This window comes from Cryptomeria japonica, chromosome 2 (genome assembly GCF_030272615.1).
Source record: "Cryptomeria japonica chromosome 2, Sugi_1.0, whole genome shotgun sequence".
Classification (NCBI taxonomy): Eukaryota; Viridiplantae; Streptophyta; class Pinopsida; order Cupressales; family Cupressaceae; genus Cryptomeria; species Cryptomeria japonica.
In genome coordinates, this window is record NC_081406.1 from 58,413,379 (window position 1) to 58,439,459 (window position 26,081).

Below are 26,081 nucleotides of genomic sequence, written 5' to 3' on the forward strand. Positions count from 1 at the left end.
TGTAGTACCCAAAGCTACAAGGAAGGCAACACATATGATAAAAGCATTATCGGAGAAATTCAGAGAAGACTCTTCCTCCACACCTGTGAAAGGCACCTTAGCCATTACTGAAAAGGAATCTGAAGCCCAAGAGGCAGCTATAACACTGAGCACTGAATTTCCTAAGGGAAAAGTGTTGAAAAGAAAGAAACAGGACACATCAAAGGCCTCACCAACTCCTCCAGCAAAGCGACCTAACACTAGAGCATCTGTAGCTTCACCGAGTAAGAAAACAAAGAGTGTTACTGTTCCTAAGGTAACAAAGACTTACAAGAAATCTACTCGGAGACTCATTTTGGGAAAAGAGTCTAGTGACACCTAATCTGAGGATGCAAGCAAATTTCAGATTGTCAAGAGCAAGAAGGTAAATGTACATAGTATTGAAAATTTATGTGCTAATCCGAAAGAATATGGTGGATTTGGAGGATTCAGATATGTTAAGTATGAATCCAGAAAGGAAGATGAAAAGAGACAAATTGAAGAAGCTGTCATCTGCACACTTCTAAAATTTTGATTGGTCCCATTAGAAGTCTCTAATTCTTGCCCAAAAGAATTATATGCACATATTGATAACAGGTGGCAATATGCCCTAGACTCAGAGAAACAAATCAGAGAAAGAAGTTTGGTACATCTCTTTCCTGACATGTCGATAGCTGAAATAAAAGAACATCTGACAACCTACCACACAAAGTTCCTCGTCAAACAAAAAGCCTTGAAACTGATGAATGGGCTGTATATTGAAGTGGAAAATGAGACAAAAGAAAAGTGGCAAGAAATTTTTAGAAACAAGGATGCCGGTGAGCAACCTGAAGTTGAAGTAGTTGATGTCACTGAGCAAGATCCTGATGTTACCGAGCAAGATATCATGGATACAGAGGCATTGGAACAAGAAATGATAGAAGGCAATGCATATGCAAAACTTGTATTGAGTGAATCAGTCTTGGAACAAGTTCGGCCTTATCCACCAGTCAATCAACCTGTCCCAACCGAAACCCCTCAGGATACAGATAAAGGCACCGAAGATCACAAGCCTACAACAGGAGAAGGTACTACTCAAGAATAGATGTCTCAAGATCCTTCTAGCACTGAAAATGTTGCAACTGAGACATCGAGTACCGAGACACCAAAGGACACTACAGAGGCTAAAGAAACCGACCAAAGTGTTGCCTCTACCGAGCAACCTACCGAGGGTCATCAAGCCTCCCAAGCCCTTGTCTTAGTTCAATTGATAAAAGGTAAAGAAAAGAAGATGAAAAAGCATAGTTTCAAAGTAGATTTGTCAAAACCAATAGTGTTGCCCAATGTTGATATATCCAAATTAAAGGGGCAAGCACTCATTGATTTCGGTAAACTATGCAAAGCAAAGGCCAAACAAGAGAAGCAAATAGCCATTCAAAAGAAAAATAAAGTTCTTCAGAAGGTAAAAGCACTCTTAACAGATATGCTACTTGAAGCTACAATAACCAAAGATGCAGCCATCCACATTCAACTGGATGAACTCCTAACCAAGATAGAGACATCTGGAGTAGATGCATCCGAATACTTGAGCAAGCTAAAAGACAAAGAGCTCACTGCAAAAATGATAGAAGAGGTACAGAAAGCTATAGCTATTGGTAAAGTTAAACTTGTCAAATTTATTGCTGAGTTGTCCCCTCAACTCAAGCACATTCTTTATTTATTTCAGAAACTTTGTACATTTTCTTTATTCATTAAAGACAAAAAATAAAATAGAAGCAATTGAGAAAGAGATCACCGATCTCTCAAATAAGTTGACCATAGAGCCCAATTCAGTTCAAAATTTCTATACAAAGTTACAACAGCTCATGGCTCAGCAATTGGACCTAAGAAATGAAGAACACAAGATCAGGATGGACATAATGACACTTCAGACATTATTCCTTCCTTATCTTTCATCCGTCCAAGAACAAATCAACTGAGCCACATACTTGTCTACTACACAAGAGGGAAGCACTCTAGATGGCTTAATATTATTATTGGCTGATATTCAAGCGCATAATTCTTTAATGGACAGTGTAAAGGATGCCCTCTCTATCGCTCTCATTGAAGCACGGATAAAATATAAAACCATTTTTGACCAGTTGCCTCCACCAAATGGTAACTAAGTCTTGATGTTTGTCAAAAAGGGGGAGTGATATAGTATTCAAAGCATCAAAGTATAGTATCAAGCAAAAGGAGTGTAGTATACAGGGGGAGTATACCGAGCAGAGTAAGCAAAGTACCCAAGAGTAGTAAACCGAGCAGTGAACAGAACAGTAAGCAAAGAACAAGAGCCGATCACCGAGCATGCAAAATTAGAGTTTTGTACAGTATATTGATAAGGGGAGCATATCTGGACATATTATTTCATTGACTATTGTATACACTACCGGTGTAGTCAAATTTTGCAAGTATATAGATTATTGAGTTATAACTTTGAAAGTAGTTTTTGTCAAACATCTCAACTAGTTTCAGAAGGGGAGATTGTTACTACTTATCAAGTTGCCATTAGTTTTATGTTCAAAGTTATTCTATATACTCTAGTCAGTTATCTCTACCGAAATATTCAGTCGGTATGCACAGTCTAGTCAGTTATAGAAGAAAGTAGTCTCAGAGTGCAGTATGCACCGAGCTATCTACCGAGTATCATTCCATGTCTACTGAGTAGCAAAAATGACACACCAAGTTGATATACACCGAGTGAAACATGTTACCGGATTCATTGAACCTGGACATATATATGGAAATGTGTTACAAGATCAAGGAACATCTAATCGTTATCACATTAGAAATTGCACTTAAAGATTGTGTATGATTTTGAGGTCATCTAACCAATGAAATATTTTCCATGGTTATTCATTCGATAAATCATGTTTGTAAGATCGAAGCAATGAATGGATCACCGTCATAAGAGATCTATTTATACAACATGGATTAAGAACAGATATATAAATGTAGCATGAAAAAAAGGAAGATAGAGAAATATATGAAGCAAGACATGTGAAAGCACTAAGTGTTATGACTGTTACAGAGACACAGAGGTCACCGAGAAGGATTTCAGAGAACAGTCAAAGAACAAAGTAAACAGAAGGGTTTACCGAGTTACTATATGGGTTACCGAGGTATGCTATAAGCAAGGTAATCTTATTCTGAGCACATAGAATCTGCTATAACATTCCAAATGTAAAGTTGCAGATATTTGTAATGATTTTATTGTAATATTTTGAAGTTGTAGCTATAGCTAAACATGTAGCTCTAACCGAGCAACCTTTATTATTGCAGTAGTGAAGTTGTGGGTGCCATCCCCACTGCAGTTTTTCTCTCTAACCAAGAGTTTTTGCGTAACCAAAATATATGTGTTATGGAGTGAATCATGTATGATTGTTATCTATTTGTTTTAGCTTTATATTATGTTAATGCACTATTCGGTTTATGCATAATAGTAAAGTTATTGTTGAAGAAAAGTTTTGAAGTACTAATTCACCCCTCCCCTCTCAGTACATTAGCTTTCCATATTGGGCCTAACACGACCATAGTTGCATTGTTCCTTGACTAAATGACATGTTTCTCCCTTGATTGTCTTCCTTGATGAAGGAACTAAGGTAGAATTACTAATGTAAGGACTACGTTCACCCATATGCATGTCACCTAAATAAGTTTGGGCACCCCTGACAACAAAGTCCTTTGGGGAAGTTCCATTAAAGGTCCATTGATGTGATGTATTTCCAAAAGGGGATCTATGTGTGGAGCAAGTGGATGAGTTATGAAGGCTTATGATTGCAAAAAGAAGTGAAAGTAGGATAGCATGATGGAGACTTAGGATCAACAAGTATTATTTTTTACTTGAAATTTTAGAATTTTTGTCCCCAGTTATTTTGATATTAGGGGAGATCAGATCTTGTTCATTTTTCTTTGTAGGATTTTTATCCTTGACTTTGATTTTTTTAGAGTCCAATAGCTTTTGATTTTGATTGGACTAAAGGACTTTTCTTTATTTTTGAATTTTAGATTTTTCTTTTCAAGGCTTGGTTTTTGATCCCCAATTAGTAAGGGCTTTTGTGATTCTTGTTGATCCAAGTCTAGGAATGGAGTGGAGATGGAATGAGCAGAAGAAATGGTAAGGCTATATGATTTCTCAAGAGGGTTGATGATATATTCAACAGATTCTTTGTTCGAACCACTCTTAGGACTATTGATATCAAGAGTTGCTTACATCACTGGAGGATATTTGCATTCATACTTAGTAGCCACAACACTAGGTGGTTGACACCCAATTCTTTGGCATTGCAAAATATTTGTAGGTTGTTCCTGTCAACTAAATCTATTACAAGATAGTGGGAGTTGATCAACATGAAATATATACTTGCCACATCCCATGTCTTTAACCTTGATTTTTTCTTTTAGCTCACCTTGTTTTGATGTAGAAGCTTTCAAGGATTCTGGATCCACATATGTTGATGAAGAAGTAGTCTCTTGGTTGACTGGAACTATTATTTTTGATCTTGGACATAGGTTATTACAATATATGAATGGATTTGGATCACCTTTTATTGTTACTTCAACTCCATTGTAAGGAAATTTGATACATTGGTGATATGTTGAGGGCACTACTCTCATTTCATGAATCCATGGATGTCCCAAAAGTATGTTGTATGTGAGATCTAAATCAAGGACTTGACAAACCACACATTCGTGACTGGCTCAATTATCAAAGGTAAAGTAATCGTTCCCTTGGATGAGCGTTCTTCATCATCATATGCTTTAATGGTGATCTTATTCTTTGAATTCATGGTTTGTTTAGAATATCCCAATTGTTTAATAGTGTTCAATGTACAAATATTCAGACTTTCTCCTCCATCTATCAAGACTCACTTGATACGGTTTTTATGGAGAAAGGCCTCAATATAGAGAGGTGCATTGTGTTACTGTCATATGGAGACATCATCAGTTGCAGTAAACGTAAGGCAATGCAGAGTGGAAAGATATCCCACCATGGCTTGAAACTGGTCCACTTTCAGATTAGTGGGTATAGAGGTTTCTCTCAATTCTTTGTCAAGAATGGCCTTATGTGAGGGAGAAATGCATAAAAGATCAAGGATGGAAATGAGGGCGGGTGTCTTCCCTAACTAATCTACAAGGTCATACTCATTTTTCGTGGATGATGAGGCTGTGGTCTTGGGTGGAGCACCTTGCAAGGTGACTTTACCTCGACGGGTTGTGACATTACATTCGAAGGTTTAATTTTTGGAGGATGAAGAAGATGGTCCAATACCTTTGAAAAACAACCTTACTCCTTTGGGTATAACCTTCAGGAGTTTTTTCCTTTATGATAATGGTAGAAACATAATTATCCACTAAAATGTGGTTAATGGTTGAGTCGTAATCATAGGACATCTTAGCATGGTTGGCTTGATTATCTATTTTGGCTTTTCCTTTATCATGTTTAGGGAATGGCTCCTTAAACATCACATGTTCTTCATTGGAGATATGATCATCAACTTCTATGTGACCATTGTCAATAAGATCTTGTATAACATCCTTCAATCTCTGACAATTGGCAGTTGTGTGTCCTTTGCTCTTTTGATACTCGCAATACTCATCATCATTCCACCATGCAGGTTTTACTTTTGGTTCATAAGGTGGATTATATAGTAGTGTTATGATCTTGTTTGCAACTATTTTATTGAATGATGTCTCAAGTGGCTGTCCCAATGGAGTGTAGTTCCTTCGAGGCTTTGATGGCCTTTGAGTGTTCACTTGATTGCTTGTATTAGATGAACTTGCACTGGAGAAAGTCATTTTTGGTTTTACAACATTTGCATCTACTACCACATCATTGATTGTGTTCTTATTTTTGTTCCAAAAGCGGGGCATGTCTTTCCCATTTGATTCCTCTTTGTTTTCTTTGAATATCTTAATGACACCTTGTTCAATAAGGACTTTCTCAATTGCCAATCCTTTTTCAATGACCTCTTTGAAGGTATACAAACAAGATTTTCTTAGCTCATATCCAATATCCTTGTTGATATTTTGAGTGAACATTTCTACCATTTATTTTTGTGGGATATCACAAGAGCATTTACTAGCAAGACCTCTCCATCATTGTACAAATGAAGCAAAATATTCCCCTTTTTTTCCTTAGTATTGCACAAGGTAGAATTTAACACAAAATTCTCTTATGTGTGTGTTAGGATCCCCTTTGCCTCTATACTTGTCAAATATTGGTGTCACAAAATGTGGAGGAAATTGAGGCATTGGAATGCTTCAATCAAATGGGTAAGGACATATATATTTCATTGTGTAATGTTGCTTTGGTGTATTCATGTCTTCCATTTGCTTTTGCAAATCCTTGATTTGTGTTTGCAAGTCATTCTTGGGTGGTGTATTTTCTCTTTGAGCTAGTCCCATGCCTAAGCCACCAAGCAGAGGAGAAGGGATATAGTGCATGTATGGATTGTATTGATCATAGATGTATTCATATGGAGGAGGAACATAAAAATAGCTTGGATATGGACTAGTTGGTATGGCATTCTAATGAGGAGAACTAGGTATAGGTTGATACATATCATGACCATGAGGATAGGAGGTATCATAAGAGTGATCTTGAATATTGCCCCCAAATTTGACACGGGGTCTCCTCTTGTGTTGATTTTGAATGTTTTCTTGGGTGTAATTGTATGCATTGGTATGGTCTTGGGTATCATCATGAGCATGTGTAGTGGTAGTTATTCTCCATGGGAAAGGATGATTGTGAGGTTGTTCATGAGAGTTCCTAGTAAAATTGGCATGATCATAGGTATTGAGAACTTCTGGTTTTTGAAATAAGGATGAAGGTGACTCAGGCACAAAACACTCTCTCCTCTTACCACCATTAGATCCTCTAGGATTTGCATTTGTTTGATTTCCTTGATTAGGGTCCTCTTCCATAATTTGTGACACATAAAAATCATGAGGTATCTTCATCCCACTTTGCGCCATGACTTGAAAAAATTATTTTCTCTCTCTTCTCATGATTTCATCAACCAATATATTGAACCTTGGATCTATGATATTCTCTTCAATGTTTGCAGAAGTGATAGATACATTTTCATTATCATTGTTGTTCTCATTGTCATTATCTAGTATATTACTATGATTGTCAAATGGATTGTAAAATTCACCTCCATCAAACTCATAGGTACTCATGTTGAGAGATCTTAGATCTTTTTCAGTTTCTCTTCTAGACCTTTGGGAACGGGTTTCAACCATGAACTTAACCTTGGGTAAAATGAAAAATGAAAGAAAATATGAAGACTATGGAAATATTAGGAAAGGATATGAGATGGAATGAATCTAGGGTTGTCATGCAATGTCCAAAATGTAGGTTCAAGATATGTGTGATCTAAAGGAAGATGTGGCTTCCAAAGAGATGATAGATCTCTTGATGAGGTAAGTTGTCCTTGACCAAATGGGACCCTAAGATGATAGATATGATGCAAGAACCATTTAGTGATATGTTGTAGTAAGTTTGAAAGATATGATGAGGATGTAACAAAGCAACCTTTTGACTCTATTTTGGAAAATGTGTATGAGGTATTGCAAATGAAGGGAAATGATGGATAAATATGTGACCAATACTGGTTGACTAAAAAATGATGAAGCCCTATACGAAATTCCTTACAAGCTCTTTGAATCTGAAAACTTAAGTCCTTTTTCTTTTGACAAATCTTTTACAATTTCTTAGTTCTGAACACAGACGCGGTTTAAGTAAACCCAGATGTGATTTTGAAAATGTTTTGCAATTTTGTCCAATTGTGAAGTTGTTGAATGTGACCAAATCTCAATGTTTTGACTTTTAGTGACAAGAAAACACAACAAATGATGAAGACACAATGTCTGAAGGTGTTTGTCTGATTTGAAATAAAAACATGCAAGCACAAATCCTAAGACTAGTCAAGACAATAGTTGTTGGATCTCACTTGATTTCCCAACTACTCTTATTCAAAGTGGATACTTAGATGCTTGACCCCACAGGCTCCACTCCACGACACTCAATTCTTTGGGGTAGTGAAGCACCAGTCCCCATGAAAACTCCCCATGGTCAACTTTGTATCTCTTCTAAGAATCGTAAGAATGTGAGATGGCATCAGAGGTCTGACCTCCTGTACCACCAACTAGAAGGTTTTTGGCTTCTAGAACAAGGGGTTTTTAGTAAGGGCATCCATTCGAGTGGCCATAATGAGCAACATGTTATGCTCCGTTAAGGAAGGTCTCCCAATCTTGTAGAGGTTACACTCCACAAGGTTTTACGTGTCACGCAGACACTAAGGGAGTCATAATGTCATTGTGGAGGCATGTAACACTTGTTGCTTGCAACTTTCATCACAAACACTTTTATTTATAGTGGTTTGGAAGAGCTTGGCTTTAGCCTGTTACCACTTGGGTCATTCCCTCTCACTTGGCCTTATGGGCTACTCAGGAGGTAGGCCCTCCTACCTAAATAGAAGATGATAATAATTTCTCTTACACCCAAGGTCCAATGGAAGGTGAGGGGAGAGGATACTTTTGTTATCAACTCTAGGGTTATAAACATAAAATGTGCAAAGAGCACCAAACACTTCAAACAAGTTGTATAACCCCAAATGAAAAAGAGATGTGACCCTAATTAGACTAAAATCCAAAGACACACACCTATATTACCCCTGCAACAAATGATTAGTATTTTTGATAGATTACCCCCACAAGCAAGCACACTAATTAGGTAAATTTTAGAAATCCAAATCCAAATGTGAACCTTCGACAATACTTTTTTTTAACAAATCCAAAGATCTAATTTTCCACAAATTTTTTTGCATCAAAATTAAAATCATAAAGAACAAACCACCTGTATAATTTCAAGACAAAAATTAATTTTGTATAGGAAACTCTTGATACCATTCCCATCTTGAAAAAAAAATTCCTACAAAAATTCTAAGCAATTTGTGAGATATGATGAAAACATTGCAAAACCCTAATTTTTAAAGATATAATTTTTCATGAATTATTTTTCATCAAAATTAAAATCATAAAAAATATATCCCCTGTATAATTTTGAGACCTTTCCATAAATGTAAGAAAATCCGAAAAAATCGCTAATTTGCTCCCAAATTTTTTTTATGAAACATCATAAGAAATTCAAATATGCTCCAAAAAATATAAATTTTGGACTAAACACTCCTACTACTGTCCCCAACCTGCAAAAAAACATATATGCAAAAATTTCAAGCCGTTTGTGAGATCTAATCAAATTATTGCAAAATATTAAGCTTGTGTCCAAAACCCTAGCTGCACAAGGTTATTCTCCAAATTGTTTTACAAAACAACAAGATATGGTTAGAAAAACCTGCAAAAAAACATAGATCTAACAAAAATCCATCTCCCACCGGGCGTGCCAAAATGTATACGGTGAAAAGTGATGATGATAAACTATTATAAAACCATAAAGATCCAACCACAAACAATCTAGGTCCTACAATGAAACATTCACAAATGCCAATAGAGATACCTAAGATCGTGAAAATCAACAAAATAAAGCAACATTACCATTTACATGTCATGTAGGGTTTCAATCTCCATTATCTCCTATCTGCATTGACCTTGTTTGATATATTTGCTCTCAGATTTTATGTGTGCACAAGAGCTCAACAAAGAACAGATTGTGGTTGATAGCTTGATCACAATAAGGCTTGATTGAATATGAGTGTTTAGACGCATTGATTAGGTGATTAGGTTTGAAAAGGAAGAGGGCATCCTCTTATATAGAGAACACTGTAAGAAATGGAGGGATAAGATTAAGAGGTGTAAAGATAAATAGTCGGCTAGGATTAAAGGGTAGGTAGAGGAAATAATTAAATGATAAGGGAGGTAGGTAAGAGAAGAATTAAGAGATGAATGTCATGTGTCATGGGTAGAAATGGCTTATGAATTAATTAAATAAATAAAGATTTATTTAATTAATAGAGGAAGTGGGATTAATTAAATAAATAAAATATTTATTTAATTTAGGAAAAGGACAATTTAAATAAATAAAATTATTTATTTAAATGAGGAAAGACTTAGAAAAGGAAAAATGAATTAATAAAACAAATAAAGATTTATTTGGTTAATAGAAGACTTAGGATGAAATAATTAAATAAATAAATTTATTTATTTAATTAGACAAGACAATTTTATGTGTCTACATTCATGATTCTCATTGATTATATAAAATTAAATTAAATTTTACTAGTCAAAAATAAAAATATGAGGCAAGACTAGTCACTAAAGGTTTAACTCATAGCATGGTTTAGATTAGAATGAGACATCATTCAAAATGGGCACCATTCAAATGTTCATTTTCTTAGTAGTTCAACTAAGCTAGAAGATACATCAGATAGATGTTAAAAATGCATTTTTAAATGATAATCTCCAAAAGGAAACATGTATGACTCGAACAAAAGAATTTAAGCAAATAAATAAATAATCTTATATTTGTAAACTGAAAAAAAATTCTATGATATTAACCAATCTTTTAGATCTTGGCATACAAAGATAAAATAGATTCTTCCAATCTCTTTGATTCTATAATCACTTCTTTATTAAAACTATAGACGATTAGATTATTATGGTCATATTATGTGTAGATAACTTTATCATTATAAATAATTCTAATGATTTAATTTACAAATATAAAAATAAATTACATTAAAAATAATCTTTTGAAATCATCACTCTATTATTATACTAACCAAAAAAATCTTAAAAAATAATATTATTTATTAGAAACCTACTTCTATAACTATTAATGTTAGTATTAAACTTTACCATAGACCTCTATTTGAAAAACTAATCCTACTTTGTATATACAATTAGTAGGAACTTGAACTTATCTTACCATATCTACATAATATCACCTATGTAATAGGTATTACATTTAGAATTATGTAAGACTTATGTCTAAATAATTGAGAAATGTCTACAAGAATGTATAGTAAAGAAATTTTTAATTATGATATAATTTATTCTTATACTATAAATATAAATTTATATGATTATAATGATGCTAATTATGCAAGTGATTTTGGTTTTAGAAAACCTAGTTCTATCTATATTTTTAAATTTGGTGCACGTTATATTATATGGAATAGTAAAAATAAATATATTGTCTCTTTCATGTATTTAAGTTTAATATGAAAGTGCAACAAAAGAAGTAAAAGAGTTAATGCAGTTTGAAATATTATAATTGAATGACTAGCATATGGAGACTAAAAGTAACACTTATTATATATAGTAGCCAAAGCTTATTGCTCTTTCTAAATATCTTATCTAACATCAAAAAATAAATCACATTGAACTTTATGTGCAATTTATATGAGAAAAAACTTTCCTAATTTGTCAAATTGACAATCAACCGATATATATTTTTACAAATGTCTCTATAAAATGTAATTTTTTAATTTAAAATAATATTGGACCTCAAGGAGTTTCTATTTCACATGAAAATGTCACCTCCTAATGGTCAACTATTATATTATAAGTAAGACCTATAAACATTATGCAATATCTTCTAAGTGTAGACACCTAAAAATGTCTTATTGATCATGTACTAATCATTCCTTTAATTGATTAAATAATTATTTAATTCTTTAATTAAGTTAATTAATCTTATTCTTCTAATTTCATAGTGATGAATCAATGATGAACAGTTAGTACCAAACCGGTACTGAGAGGGGGGGGTGAATCAGTACTGACAAAAACACTTTTCCTTGACCCGGTTTGACTAAAAACTCTGCCCTTGACTGGCAAGCAATAACACCAGTCTAAACCAGATTACTACCGGTTGAACACAGTAATAATGTGAAAGACATAAGCCGGTAACTCAGCTTTCCACACAATCTAACATCTTATTTCCACTTCACCCATGTGCATGCACTAGTAATAAATCAACAGAAATATAAAGACTTACTGGTCAACATGCTTTACCGCTTGACAAAGAATAACAAATCATCACATGAAGAGAATCACACATAACACACATATTTTTCATGTGGAAACCCAACTGGGAAAAACCACGGTGGGGATGAATACCCACAAGCCTGTTCTTTGAACCCTTTTGAAGTCCACTCTGTTAGGAGCATAGTCTGGTTAAATACTTTACAATAGGTTATGTTAGGAACCAATCCTGCTATGGATCACCCAGTTAAGGGATGGCTAAAATACCCGGTTAAGGGTTAAACCCTGTTAAAGGTTACCTTGTTAGAGGATTTCAAGAACTCGATGATTTTGAGTCACCCTGTTAAAGGATTTACAGCAAGCCGGTTAAAGCTACCCAGTTAAGGGATTTTCCAACTGTTGAAGTGGTTAGAGATCAATAGGTATTACAATGATCTAATAAAAGCACTCAATGCCAATGTAGATCTGCTTTAGTTCCTTCCTTCTGCAATCACACTCTGCAGGTATCTATTCTCTGATCTGGTCTGGCAAGAATCACGTATCTCTGCACTTAGATACACTCACAACATTTGCCAACAACCTCACCATGAAGAACAACATCAACCTTATAGGAAACAAATAGGTCGGTAGCATAAACCCTAAACCCTAAACATTTAGATTAAGAAATTCAGTCGATTCAATCCTAACCATTGAACATATTGCATTGATTATAAGAGTCTTGAATAGATCTAAAGATGTTCTCCAATGTTCGTTCTTCACCGCTTCTTGGAGGCTGATAACCCATCACGTGTTCTCCACCATTTACAGAGACTTCGCACATTCCTGAGGTAGATAGGATCAATCTCCTTCATGCAAGATCCTTCATGTGCACAAGGTTGATGTGGCAACACAATATGTTCTTCATTACAATGCTAACTCATCACACAATGTCATCAGTTGAATCACACAGGCATATAACACTTCAACCAGAAACCCTGAGGCTAAGACTACCAACTGGTAGTCATACCATATGAGACCTTGATACAAAACATTCCATATACTGGTTCACATTCCAACATACTAGTTCACTTGGACAAATATACCGCTTCACTTTTTCACATATACTGGTTCACCTGGACAAACATACCGCTTCACTTTTTCACATATACCAGTTCACAACATCATACCGGTTCTCTTGCAAGTTGCTTACTTCAATTTACCGGTTCACTCTTCAACATATTGACATATACCGGTTCACTCTTTAGCATATTGAAATCAATGGCAACATACACTATCAGCATGTCATCATACTCTGCACATATGCCAACACATATTTCCTCATAATTTTACTAATTATTCTATTTTCAATTCTATTTTCAATTCTATCATCGTTTAATCATTTAAACCATTTTTTAATATTAATTAAATATTTATTATTTAAATAATTGTGATTTTAATCCTTCAATTTAAATAATCTTTATTATTTAAATAAATTCATTCTCAATTTCTCTTTCTCATCATTTAATCATTTAACCCTTTTCTAAATATTAATTAAATATTTATTATTTAAATAATTGTGATTTTAATCCTTTAATTTAAATAATCTTCATTATTTAATTAAATTCAATTTCTAAATAATTAAATAGTTTATTTAAATTATTTAATTAGCTAATTAATTCTTCAAATTCCAAATCCCCAAATTATAATTTAATTTATTTTCATTAATTCTCCAAATTCAAATTCAAATTCATATTCGTCTAATTTCAAATACATGTGCATGATTTCAAAAATCAAATTGAAAATCAAAATCAATTTCTAAATATATTCAAATAACAAATTGAATTTAAAATAAATTCAATATTTGAATTAAATCTCATGCAAAGATTAAATTGAAAATCAAATTCAAAGTGCAAGCACATGCTAAATTAATTAATTTAATTAATTAATTAATTAAATAATTATCTTTTCAATCTCTATTTCTATCTTCCACTTTGGTTTTTTCTTAAAAGCTTTCAATCAATTAACTATTCCATTTAATTTAATTGATCTTTTCAATTAATTGATTAATTGCATCATTCTTCAATTATCCTCCAATCATTCTTTTTCATCTTTTAATCAGTTTTTTTCTCACCAAGGTTTTTCCCACATTGAGATTTCCTCGTATATCCGGTGTTATGTGATGTGCTCATGTGTGTGGTTGCTTGTTAGTGCTTTCATTATCCTACCAATTGCGCACATTGTTTGAAATTGTTTATAATCACTGATTCACCCCCGCTCTCAGTGATATCTTGTGTTCTACATAATCTCCCCCTTTGGCATTGATGGCAACACTTGATGAAAAATGACACTGTCACTGCAAAACTTCAAAACTCAACAACTCAATAAGCCCCCCTTGAGAATATACATCATTTTTCATACCTCACTCCCCCTTCGACAACAATGCCAATGATAGGTATCCACCAAAATTTATGTACAAGTGTATACTCGTTATCTTATATGAACTGAAATATGTCTACAAAAATGGTCTTCAGGGACTACAGGTAATCATCCCAACCTTTCTTCAAATTCTCCAAAATGTTAATAAGAGCACTAAACAAATAAGCGTGCATCTCTACTCCTCTCAGATCTATCGAAACACTCTTATTCTGATCATTCATAGCATCCTGCTAACTGCTCAACAAGTTGTCCAATCGGGGAGTTATCAAATTTTGGAGTTCTCCCACTCTCCCAACTACTCTATCCTTTTCTTAATTTAGGCTCTTGATTTTGTCAAGTATAACCATCACCTGAGCTTCATAGTTACTAGCAAAAATTGATTGAGGGGCATAAGATTGAGAAATACCAACTAACTGCCCTTCACATTCCTTTATCTTCTTATCTATCTCAGTTGTAAACTTAGGCAAAAGAAGACATGATTTATATATCTTACCGCCTTCATCTAATGCTTCTTGAATAGACTTTAAACTGGAGATCAGAATAACCCTATCACTTTCAACCATTTTCAAAATTGTCCTTAGCCGCATGGCATTGAATTTTTTAAGGACCTTTGCATCAACCGCTTTCTCCAAAGATACAAAATGAGTATCAACTACCTTCAGCATACTCCTCAGCTTACCAAAGGGTGAGTCTGCAGTGTCTGTGTCTTGCTTAAGAGGGCAAAATATTCTATAGCACATATGTTGCCATGGATATCATCTCTTTATCTTCTGAATGATATTTCAATAAATCCTCGCTCACCTTGGCTTTTGCAAGAGCTACAAGCTTCAGTGCTTGAATGGGAGACAATGAGCTAAGATATATAGGTCCTTGGATGAGATCAACTGTGTCAGTGATTATTTGCTTGCCCTTGACCACATTCACAGTGTCTCTTGTTTCTTGAACCTGTTCAATCTTATCTCAATCCTTTTCCTTCTCTGATTCTTCTCCCTTCTCTGTATCTTTATCTTTCTCAGCATTCTCTCCCTTCTTATCTCCAACCTCCTCAGCTACCTTCTCTAATTCAACATTTGTCACCGGAGGAGTTTGATCAGCTTCACTAGAGTCAGTGACCTTTTGAGTATCAGTAGTATCATCTGCAACTGTATTTTTTTTATTTGTCTGCACATCCAAAGCAGAGGTATCATCATGTACATGCACTTCCAGAGGGGTGTCAACTTTGGCCAGATTAACTTCATTAATGTTTTCTTCCAAAACTTGTTTCAAAATTTTTTATGTCTCTTTGATCACTTCATCTACTTTAGTGAGCATGATCTTGTTAACTCTCTTTTTGCTTCTAAATCTTTCCTTTGCAAGGTTAAGTAGTCTGTCCACTTCACTCTTAGAGATTATAGAGCACAAGTTAACAAATACATATTCTTTTATTCTTTCATCTTCTATACTAGTTGTATGCCTTCTAGCATCCAAAATTTCATAAAAACCCTTCAGAATCATTGATGACAGTTCTATCAGGGCTTTTCTATATACATTCATATACTGTACAATGACTTCCTTTATTGATCTTTGATCATTTTCATCACAATTCTCATAATATATAGATATGTTCTTCAAATTTCCTTCCTTCACTACTTCATCAATTATCTGACTAAGTTAAAGTGGGGGCACAATAGTGTAGGTACCTTCTAATTTTCTAGACTTCAGAGCTTCATCAAGATCAGACTTAGGCTTCCTACTGGGATGAGTTCTTTTAGATGGTTCAACTATAACTTTAGGCTTTTTTCTTAGCCGACCTTCACCGAATGATGGCTTCCTAACTACCCTAGCAAAGGTAGTAGTCTTCTTCACTTCCCGCACTGCTTCATCAAATTATGTCTCTTCCTCAGCAACAGTTTCCACGTAGACTCTCTCAGGCTTCCCTTTCTTCCTATTCTCTACTCCACCAGATGACTTTGTTTGAGGCTTAGGTGGAGGGACAGGCTTCTGAGCACTGGAGGAAGGTGATGAATTTGTTTGCCTTGGCTTCAGAGGGGTCACTAGTTTAGTCTTCTTTGGTTTTACCATGTCCTCCTCTTTCAGGATATTTTATTCTCGAGCCCCGTGGATAGCTTCCTTAGTTATACCCATATCCTCATCAAGTTGCTCCACCTCTTTCCTTACTCTCTTCTACATATCAGGCTTAGTGAATTGAGAATGCAAGCTTAGACTCTTCTCTTTATAAGTGTCAAATCTCTCTTCCTTCTCATCCATCGGCTTACTCAAAAGATGTTGAGCATACATGTCAAGAGTATTTGCATCAACTTCATACCCCATGGGCATGATCCATATTGTTCTAGGCTCTATAGCTTCCATCAAACATTGATCAATTTTCACCATGAAGCATATGGTGTCTTCATACTTCTCGTCAATCTCCTTCAGGATCCTTTCCCTACTATGCATCATACCCTGGAAGGATTTAAAATATCCCCACGAAACATCTTTATGTGCTTGAGCATCTTCTAATCCTTGTAAAGCTTCCTTAATCTGCATTATCACTGGTTTATCATATGCCCATTTAATTTTACCTATACCAAGGATCTCATTCATGAAATAGAAGGCCAAAAAAACAATCAAAGTGCCAAACTTAAAGACATGCTTCTTATCTTTCTTAATATTCTTCAAATTGTTCTTTAATTCACTCAATAATACTCCGCACAAGTCATACAACTTGTTCTCCTTCAGAATTTGATATGTTGCACAAATAGTCATACTGGAGACAAAGTTAGCTCTTCTAGATTGATATACCTTGTAGCTTGTTACCATGTATGTGAATATCACATCATATGCAATAATATCACTTATTGTCATTTATTTGTTGTTATGTTGAGAACCGGTTACCTCTGTCACAATTGTGTTCTTCACATTTCTCAAACCGGGGACTTCACCGGTTGCATTCAAACATGTTACTATCTGGATAGCATTCTTGGTGATCTTGTATTGTCTGTCCAACAATATAAATTCATCATGGACTCTGCTCAAAATATACCTAACCCATTCGGGTTCATCGAAAACTGGAAAGTTCACAAACTGAATGAAACCCTTATCCTGAAAGGATTTAAAATTGGGTTTGAGGTTACCCATACCATCTATCATGTTCTTGGTGTAAAGTGATAGCATTTATGTGTTCCCAAGCTCCTCGATATTGCAGTGGATATATGCTCTAATGTCCTCAACATGCAATACCTCATACGAAATAGATGAGAATACACCATTCGGATCATCTTCCAATGATTTGTATGGATGCTTCTTGAATTAAGAACTTTCCCTATCGTTATCTCAACAACAAGTGGAGTTGCCACACTAGAACCAGATGAATCCATTATTGAAATCTAGGTTATGAACAAATAGCTTTTAACTCAAAAAATACCTTTTTAACTTCAACCAGATGCACAAAATCTTCGCCGAATCTTCACAAGCTCAGGTTTTGCTACACAAAATTTTTCGCTAGACTCTTCTTCTCTTTCACTTCACTCACACTGTGGAAAATTAATTTTAAAATGCATTTTTATCTTTTGAATACCTAACTTTAAGGTGCACCAAATGCTCAACCCTAAAGTCCTTTTGGATACCCTGCAACTCATAAACATTGTACCAAAGAATCAAATTAGAATCGAATCTTTTGGATATCTCTCAGGATTATCTGCACAACCACAAACAATCATCTACAACCATCCGCAACCAGTTATAGATCTCAGAAATGGGTTTTAAGAATCTGCATGAAAAGCTTCCCCCTAAGGCCAAAATGCCTTAGTTACCAGATGAAGAACCAACATCAGAATCAAGTGCGGACCCATTAGCTACATTTAAATCTTCCTTCTTAACCCACATCTTCTTGTGCTTCTCTCTGATCTTGTCAACCTTCACTTTTCCCTTTTCATCTACTTTGTTCTTATTTGCTAGTGCATTCTTGCTTCTACAGTATTTTGCAATATAACAAGTTTTGTTGCAGGCATAGCAAGTAATATTATTTCTATGATAAGGTCTAGAATTACCTTGATTTCCCTTTGATCTCCATTGGTTAACAATATGTCCAAATCTTCCACAAGAGTAACATCTTACATTCCTCCTATTTACCATACTTTTGCATTCAACTGACTTATGACCATATTTATTGCAATTAAAACATTGACTGGAGAATGATGTAGTATTTTGATTAGCTCTATTTATGCATTGACTTTCCATGTGACCAAATTTATTGCAAACAAAATATTTACCATTGAATTTATAAGCATTAGGATGTCTTACCAGAGATCTCTTGTTTTTCTGATGATTGCTTTGACCAGATCTGGAGCTTTCCCCTTTCTCAAATCCAAGTCCTCCCATATCACCTTTGTCCTTTTGACTTTTTAGCATCTCATCCAGCTTAGCCACACTAGCATTGAATTTATCTTTGTACTCATTAGTAGTGGTAAGTTCATCTCTCAAAATTATGATCTGCCTTTCAAGTTCTTGCTCATTATCCCGGGATTATATCAATTCAAGCTTCAGCAAGTCATTTTCATGATTAAATCTATAACATTCATCAGATCTATCCTTTAATGACCAAGTTAGACTTTCTTCATTCTTCTTCCTATCTTCAATCTCCTTTGTCAGCTTCATCACAATGGGTTTCATCTCATTCTTCAAGACTGCATTATCTCTAGCAAGTTTCTCACATTCATTTGTCTTGTCTCTCAAAAATTGATCATCAATGCATTGTTCTTCTTTCTCTTTAAGTTTGTCCATTAGAGCCTTTCTCTTTTCTCTAGATGTGTTCACTTGTTATTTTAATGACTAAATGATTTTTTTTACATCACTCAAATTTCTTCTTAGATCACTTTCTTCTTTCCTTGCTACATCTAGGTATTCAAGTGCCACAATAAGTTGTTTCTGCAAACCGGAGTCTATTGATTCAATCTTCCCGATCTTCCTCAAGTTGTTAGGCTTCCTCGAAGGAACTAGGCTTTGATACCAATTGTTGGAATCAATGAACACTGAGAGGTGGGGGTGAATCATTGTTCTGCAATTAACAAGTTTCTTAACCTGATTCTTAAACCACCCAATACAAATGAATAAAATCAAAGTGCAAAAACTAAAAGCAAGCAAGCACACAACCATAACACTAGAATTTTTGCGTGGAAACCCGGAAAGGGAAAAATATCGATGGGATTGGAACCCACAATATTATAATACTATGATTAGGAGCATAATAATATTACAAGAGGGGAATGCACATGCATTCAAACACACTACCTAGAGCTCACTACTCAATTACAAAAGAGGGCTAGAACCCTAAGGAAGGCTCAATACCTTACAGAGATTACAAATAATAACCAAACTGAGTGAACTAAAAAATAACATCTACAAATGCCAAATAGCAGTTCCAATTAAGCGTAATTAGTCTTCTACCATTGTTCTATCTCTATGCTCTGTTCTACTACTTTGTCATATACCGGAGCACAAAAACCTTCAATCGCACACACAAAAATTCGCGCAATCGCCCATACAGTCTTCTCTCTCTCGCATATCATCATATCACACTCAAATGAATCCGTCTTATATATCTGCACCAACAAAATAAATCAATTTCCATGTCCGCTTCCATAAATTCATAACACACAACATGAAACGTGTAACCATAGGTCGGCTCAATCCAATTACCAATCCATATGCAGACCTAAACAAATTGATAATAAGCTTCCCAGATTTTGACTTGACCACCCCGATCTCAAAACAAATCATTGAAACCATCCCAAAGGTTCTGCATCACAAAATACCATACCTTCTAGCTTGCACAAGAATCAATATCAGAGACTAGGATTGCACAATAAGCTGCCTGGAACATCCCATCAACTAACTCTTTCACCACAACCAAAACTAAGCAACCAAAATGAAGATCTGCACAATGTACTCATACTCTATCACATATTGTATTCCACCTTCTAGACTTAAGCATAACTGACTAACAAACTTCTCAAACTTCCAGTAGATCACTTCTACATATACCAGATAGAATCTGAGCTAAGTTACCATCAATGACAACCTCATAACAGTCTTCATACACAAAACTCTACCAGTATAGTGTCTCTTGCCAACATTAGTGTGTCCAATTTCACACTCTCCTAGCACTCATTTTAGTACTTCTCATTCCTCTATGCATTATAGGACCTTTATTATAATTAATTAATATTTAATTCAATATTATTAGTCTTATTCCACTTTATTACATCATCATACTCTTATTTGGGCCCTAAAATCTAGGTGTGTCATTTTTCCTTTATTATTTATTCTTAATCCCACCCCAATTTCAATTTCTAAAACACATTTCATATCTCTATATATCATGGTTTGAGCCATCATGCTGGAATTAGCACTAGAACTTCATTAGCTTGCATCCCTAGAAATTTGGGATAAAGATGGTGGGACCAAGATAATCTTCTCCCCTTGATCCTAAGAATTTTCCCTTGAATTTTGAGAGGATAATTTTATGGTCCTAATCAAACTAAATCTAGCTTCGTGTGAAAATACACCAAATCTAAGTCAACCTAAATGTGATTTTAACTATGAAATCCCTATATACGACATCCCTCTCAATTAATTTTCAACATCACATCTCATGATAACATTATCATCTAGTTCAAGAATAGTTCTTATTCCTCAAGAGTAGATTTGAATCAAGGAGCAACGAACTATATCAAGGCATCTTCATATTGTGTTTCTATTATAATTTCATGATGGATTTTATGTGATTTATTATGTTATTTCATCAACACATGGAAGACTTATCTAAGAGAATTGCATCACCTATTGAAGATATAATCACTTACATTAAAGCATTTCAATTTTAGATCTAGTCTTTCCCTTAGATGACAAGATTTCCAATTCAATTTAAATTTCATTTCTATTTCAATTAAGGTTAATTCCAATCATGGATTTTTGACCTAGGCAAACCCCTATCCACAAAATCCTTTCTCTCCTTTTGTGTGCAAGTACAAGTTATCGACAGAGACATGGAATTCTAGAGACCTTCATCAAACCAATGCAAACCCATTCTTATAATTTGAACCTAAATTTATGTGACCATGGTTCTTGGGGCACCGCTATCCTAAGGTTTTCCCTTCAAATTTGGCAAAAGGCTCAGTCTTAGCCTCCAAAAGAAGATTCTCAAATCCTGTCCAAAAATCAAAAGCCTAGGATGCTTTGGGTGACCAAGTCCCTCGGGTTGAACTCCAAATTATATATACATGTACACAATCAGATTTTTATCCATGAAGTTTCTATTTGAATATGAGTTAGTACAATCAGTCAACTTGAGTTGTTAGTTCATACATACACTTCCTAGCCTAAGTCTTTACACTTGCTTTGCATCCTTTGAATTAATTATTCTCAAGTGAAACAAAAAGGACCCGAATCCAATGAGCATTCAACCAGCTTCCTAATAAAATTGAGGTTGAATCTCTTGGATTTATTATCCCTTTTAATGTCCAGTTTGCAAAATAGGTCATTTCCTAGTTTACATAGCTTAACTTGTGAACGCCTATTTTCATACATTATAATTTGTACTACCATAGTTAGAGTCTAGTAGAATAATTGTATATAGAGGCAATAATATATTCTCTATCCCTGGTCTATATAGTGATACAAGAGTAAAGATGAACTTCTAGGATGATTGTGCCTTGATACTTGGGGATGGCAGGGTACTCTTTGTCTTCTTATAAGTATTTTGCTTTGATGAGGATTTTGAATGCAGGAAATTTGATAATAGTGTTAATGAATGCATTCCACCAAAAAGAAACACTGCAAAACAACGTATCTTCTAATGGTGTCATTCTTACCTTTTCTTTTTTGAATGTATTTGCCATGTCTTAAATATATTCAACAATATCTCCTACTCCAAAAAAACCTTGGTAGTTTAATATGTGAGATCCCTTGTTTGATATTTTGTGTTTTTGGTATCAAGTTTTCATTGTATGAGGTGGGAGGTGTGTAGCTCTTGATTATTCATACTCATTGGAATCTAAAGAGTGTGTGCTTTAATGCAAAATTCAAAGATATATTACATAAGGGCTAGGTAGCGCTAGTTTGCAGTGGCTCCACATATTATCTATCTTCAACAATTAGATAGATATGCACTATTTGTTCATTGTTTGCAAAATATATTTCCTCGGCCCTAGATACTATGTTATCATTAGTAATGAAAAACCACCTTAGTCCCAAGGGAACCCAGAATATGTTAAACGATTCTACCATCTCTACTACCTCAAAATCTGCATATTGTTTGATTCCTTTCACATTTACCTGCACATTCTTCCAAGTCCCTAAGGTCTCCATTCTAGAACCATTAACCAACTTTTGTTGATGGGTGTTTTAACAAGCTTTTGTCTTCCTAATTTTTCCCATTTGGTGGATGGGATGATATTAAGGTTTGCTCACAAATCCACCATTACACATTTCACCTTATGAACTGTTAATTGATCATTGATTAATAAGAGACCATTTTTCTAGTTATGGTCCTCTAATAATTTATTGATCCACTTCTTCTTATTCATGTACTTACCCCATTGATTTAATTCTACCACTAGATATTTCTACCTGACTATAGTAGCTAGATATTTCAATATTTTTATTTCATCTTTTGTGAAGAAGCTCACTTGTTCCTGCATCTATTGCATAATGGTTTATTTTTCCTACTCAATTATCTTCTCATGTTGTCTTTTCTCAAGCTAGAATTGTATTGGTTCTTTTGCCTCTTCTTCTTTTGTATTTTAATAATCTTCAAACCGTTCTTCTACTAATGATTTAATTTTATTTCTTTCTATATGTGTACCTTGTATAGTTATAACATTAGCTTTCTTCTTTCCTCCTATTTTATTTTTCTTATTTTCCATTCACAATTCTTCTTGAAAGTTGTCTTCTTGGGAGGTTTTTGAGGTCCATACGTCCATTCTATCACATCCCCATACTCCTTGTTGCGACATCCTCCAGATCAACCTAGCTCCTCGATACACTGCACCATTCTAGGATGGCTCATTATTAGTCTAATTTTGTTATAAATTTCTAGCTATCTCACATGTAAAAATTGTATGAGTATCTTGGCCACAAAATGTACATTTATGCTTCTTTTCAACTCAATGCTCTAATAGATAGTGCCCCATTTTCCCATAATTAAAACAAGTGGCATAATTTATTCTTCTGCTACTTTGGCCTCTTCCACTTCCTCCTCTATAGTTTGACTACCAATTGTCATTTTGGTAACCTTGTTGATTATTTTGAATTGCATAGGCATTTTGATTATATTGCTAGGGTGGGATCTAGTAGCCAACTAATTTCTCTCCTCATTATTGCAATTGTGATTTAAACAACATTGTGTGCCTCCATTCTGAATTCGATATTTATTCTTCAAGTAATCTTGAATCAATGAAAGTCCCATTCCTGATAGATGGCATAATACATTGAGGTTTAATTTACTATTTTCACTTCTCAATTGCAATATGTACACCATATTATCTCTAGTTGCCTAGGCTCATTAGCCCTAATCTCTTGTTGTGTCACTATGCCATAAACCATTCAATCTTTTGTATTTGTATAAGTGGCTCCTCCCATTTCCTACTTACTTCTTTGAATTTTTTTGTCATAACTCTTTTATAGTTGCATTGTCTTCTTGTGTCCAATTTCTCATTTTTGTATTGATCTTTTAGGGTGTTCTTATTTCCATTTGATAAAAATAGATGAATTTGATTTACAATTTATATTTGAAGCTACATATATTGTTGATCACCTCTTCTTTTCTAACATATGTATACATGGGTACATAGCATGTACTTGTATCTAGGACCTATTGAGGGGCCTTTTATACTCACCTAACATGCAGACTTCACGAAGCAAAGCCTCTCCTAAAAAGGGGAAGGATTACGAAATCCAAGTCCTCCAAGGTCATGTTTGTTGGGTCACAACTATACAAGAGTAACTCAAGGTTTATGTGACTTGTTAATGTTAGATTCAATGACAGTCCCAAAGACACTGAGAGGGGGGTTGAATCAATGTCTAACCGATTGAATGAATATTTAAACTTGTTTATAACTTTGCAACCCAAAACAGTGTACCGATAAACAATAATTAATGCAGTAAACACAAACAACAAAGACAACATAGAAACAACCATAACACAAGATATTTAACGAGGAAACCCGATGTGGGAAAAACCTCGATGGGATTTGTGACCCACAATATTTACTCACTGGCCAATGAATAAATACTACTTACAATAGGGGCCTGTACATGCAGGGAGGCCAACAACCTAGAGCTCACTGCTCAATGAAGAGTCTCACTGACTACAAAATGGATAATTAATTCCAATACAATGTACTACTCAAAACATCATCTCTAATGCCAGGTTCAGCACCGGTTTAAGCTCAGATAGATACCTTAACCAAAAACCTTCACTACCACTAAACAAGTATATTCTACCATCTTTCTGTATCCTTCATTCCTTCTTTTCAAAATGATCTATAAGATCTCATACATATATGAGTCTTTTACAATATACCTGTAGACGTCTAAAAATGGTCAACACTTGCAGAGTCATACTTTAACATTTACACATTGCCTTATTTTAGGGTTTTTGCGTCGCATTAACATTTCTCCTATGTTACGCACTTGGTCTTTATCATTTGCGAGCATCGAGTCCTTCTTCTACATTCTTCATTTATCTGTCTTTTGAATTTGGTCTTGTCGATAACAATCTTCAGTCATGATTTTGGTCGATCTTATCCTGTCGCATCAATGTGCATGCTCATTTGTCATCATTTTGGACATCGTCAATCCTAATCGATGATGGAGTTAGGGTTTTGTCCTCTTTTCAATCTTGTCATTTTGCAATCGATTTGTCATCGATCGTTGTCCTCTTATCAATCTTGTCATTTTGTGATCGATTTGTCATTGATCATTGTCATTTTCAATCTTGTCGACTTGCGATCGATTTGTCATCGATCGTTGTTATTTTCAATCTTGTCATTTTGCGATCGATTTGTCATTGATCGTTGTCATTTTCAATCTTGTCGACTTGCGATTGATTTGTCATCGATTGTTGTTATTTTCAATCTTGTCGTCTTGCGATCAATTTGTCATTGATTGTCGTCCTTCTCAATCATGTCAATTTGGATCAATTAGTCATTGTTCCTCATTAATTGGTGCATTTATCAATCAAATCATTTATCAATTCAAAATCATGATCAAATCGAATCTACATCAATTATCTTTTGTCAAGACCTAATTGTCGTCCTTGCATTTCTAATTTATCTTCTAGGGTTTCATGATTTATTCATTTAACCTTGTTTGTCATTTTCTCTCCATTTTCTCTTTAGGATAAATGATTTATTTATTTATCCTAAGTCTTCTTGTCACAATTAAATGTTTATTTAATTAGCTAATTAATTCCTCCTCTTTTTGTAAATTAATTAATGAATACAAAATTATTAATTAATTTACCTATTTTTCATCAATTTCCTAATTTCCAAGTCATCATTTCTAACCTAATTTTCTAACTTCTCCTAAAATCCTAAATGTCTATTTCTATTTCAAATTCTTGTCATAAATTGTCATAAATTGTCATAAATCCTTGCATAGTAATTTGTCATGCACTTGTTATAATTTTGCTATTCTTGATT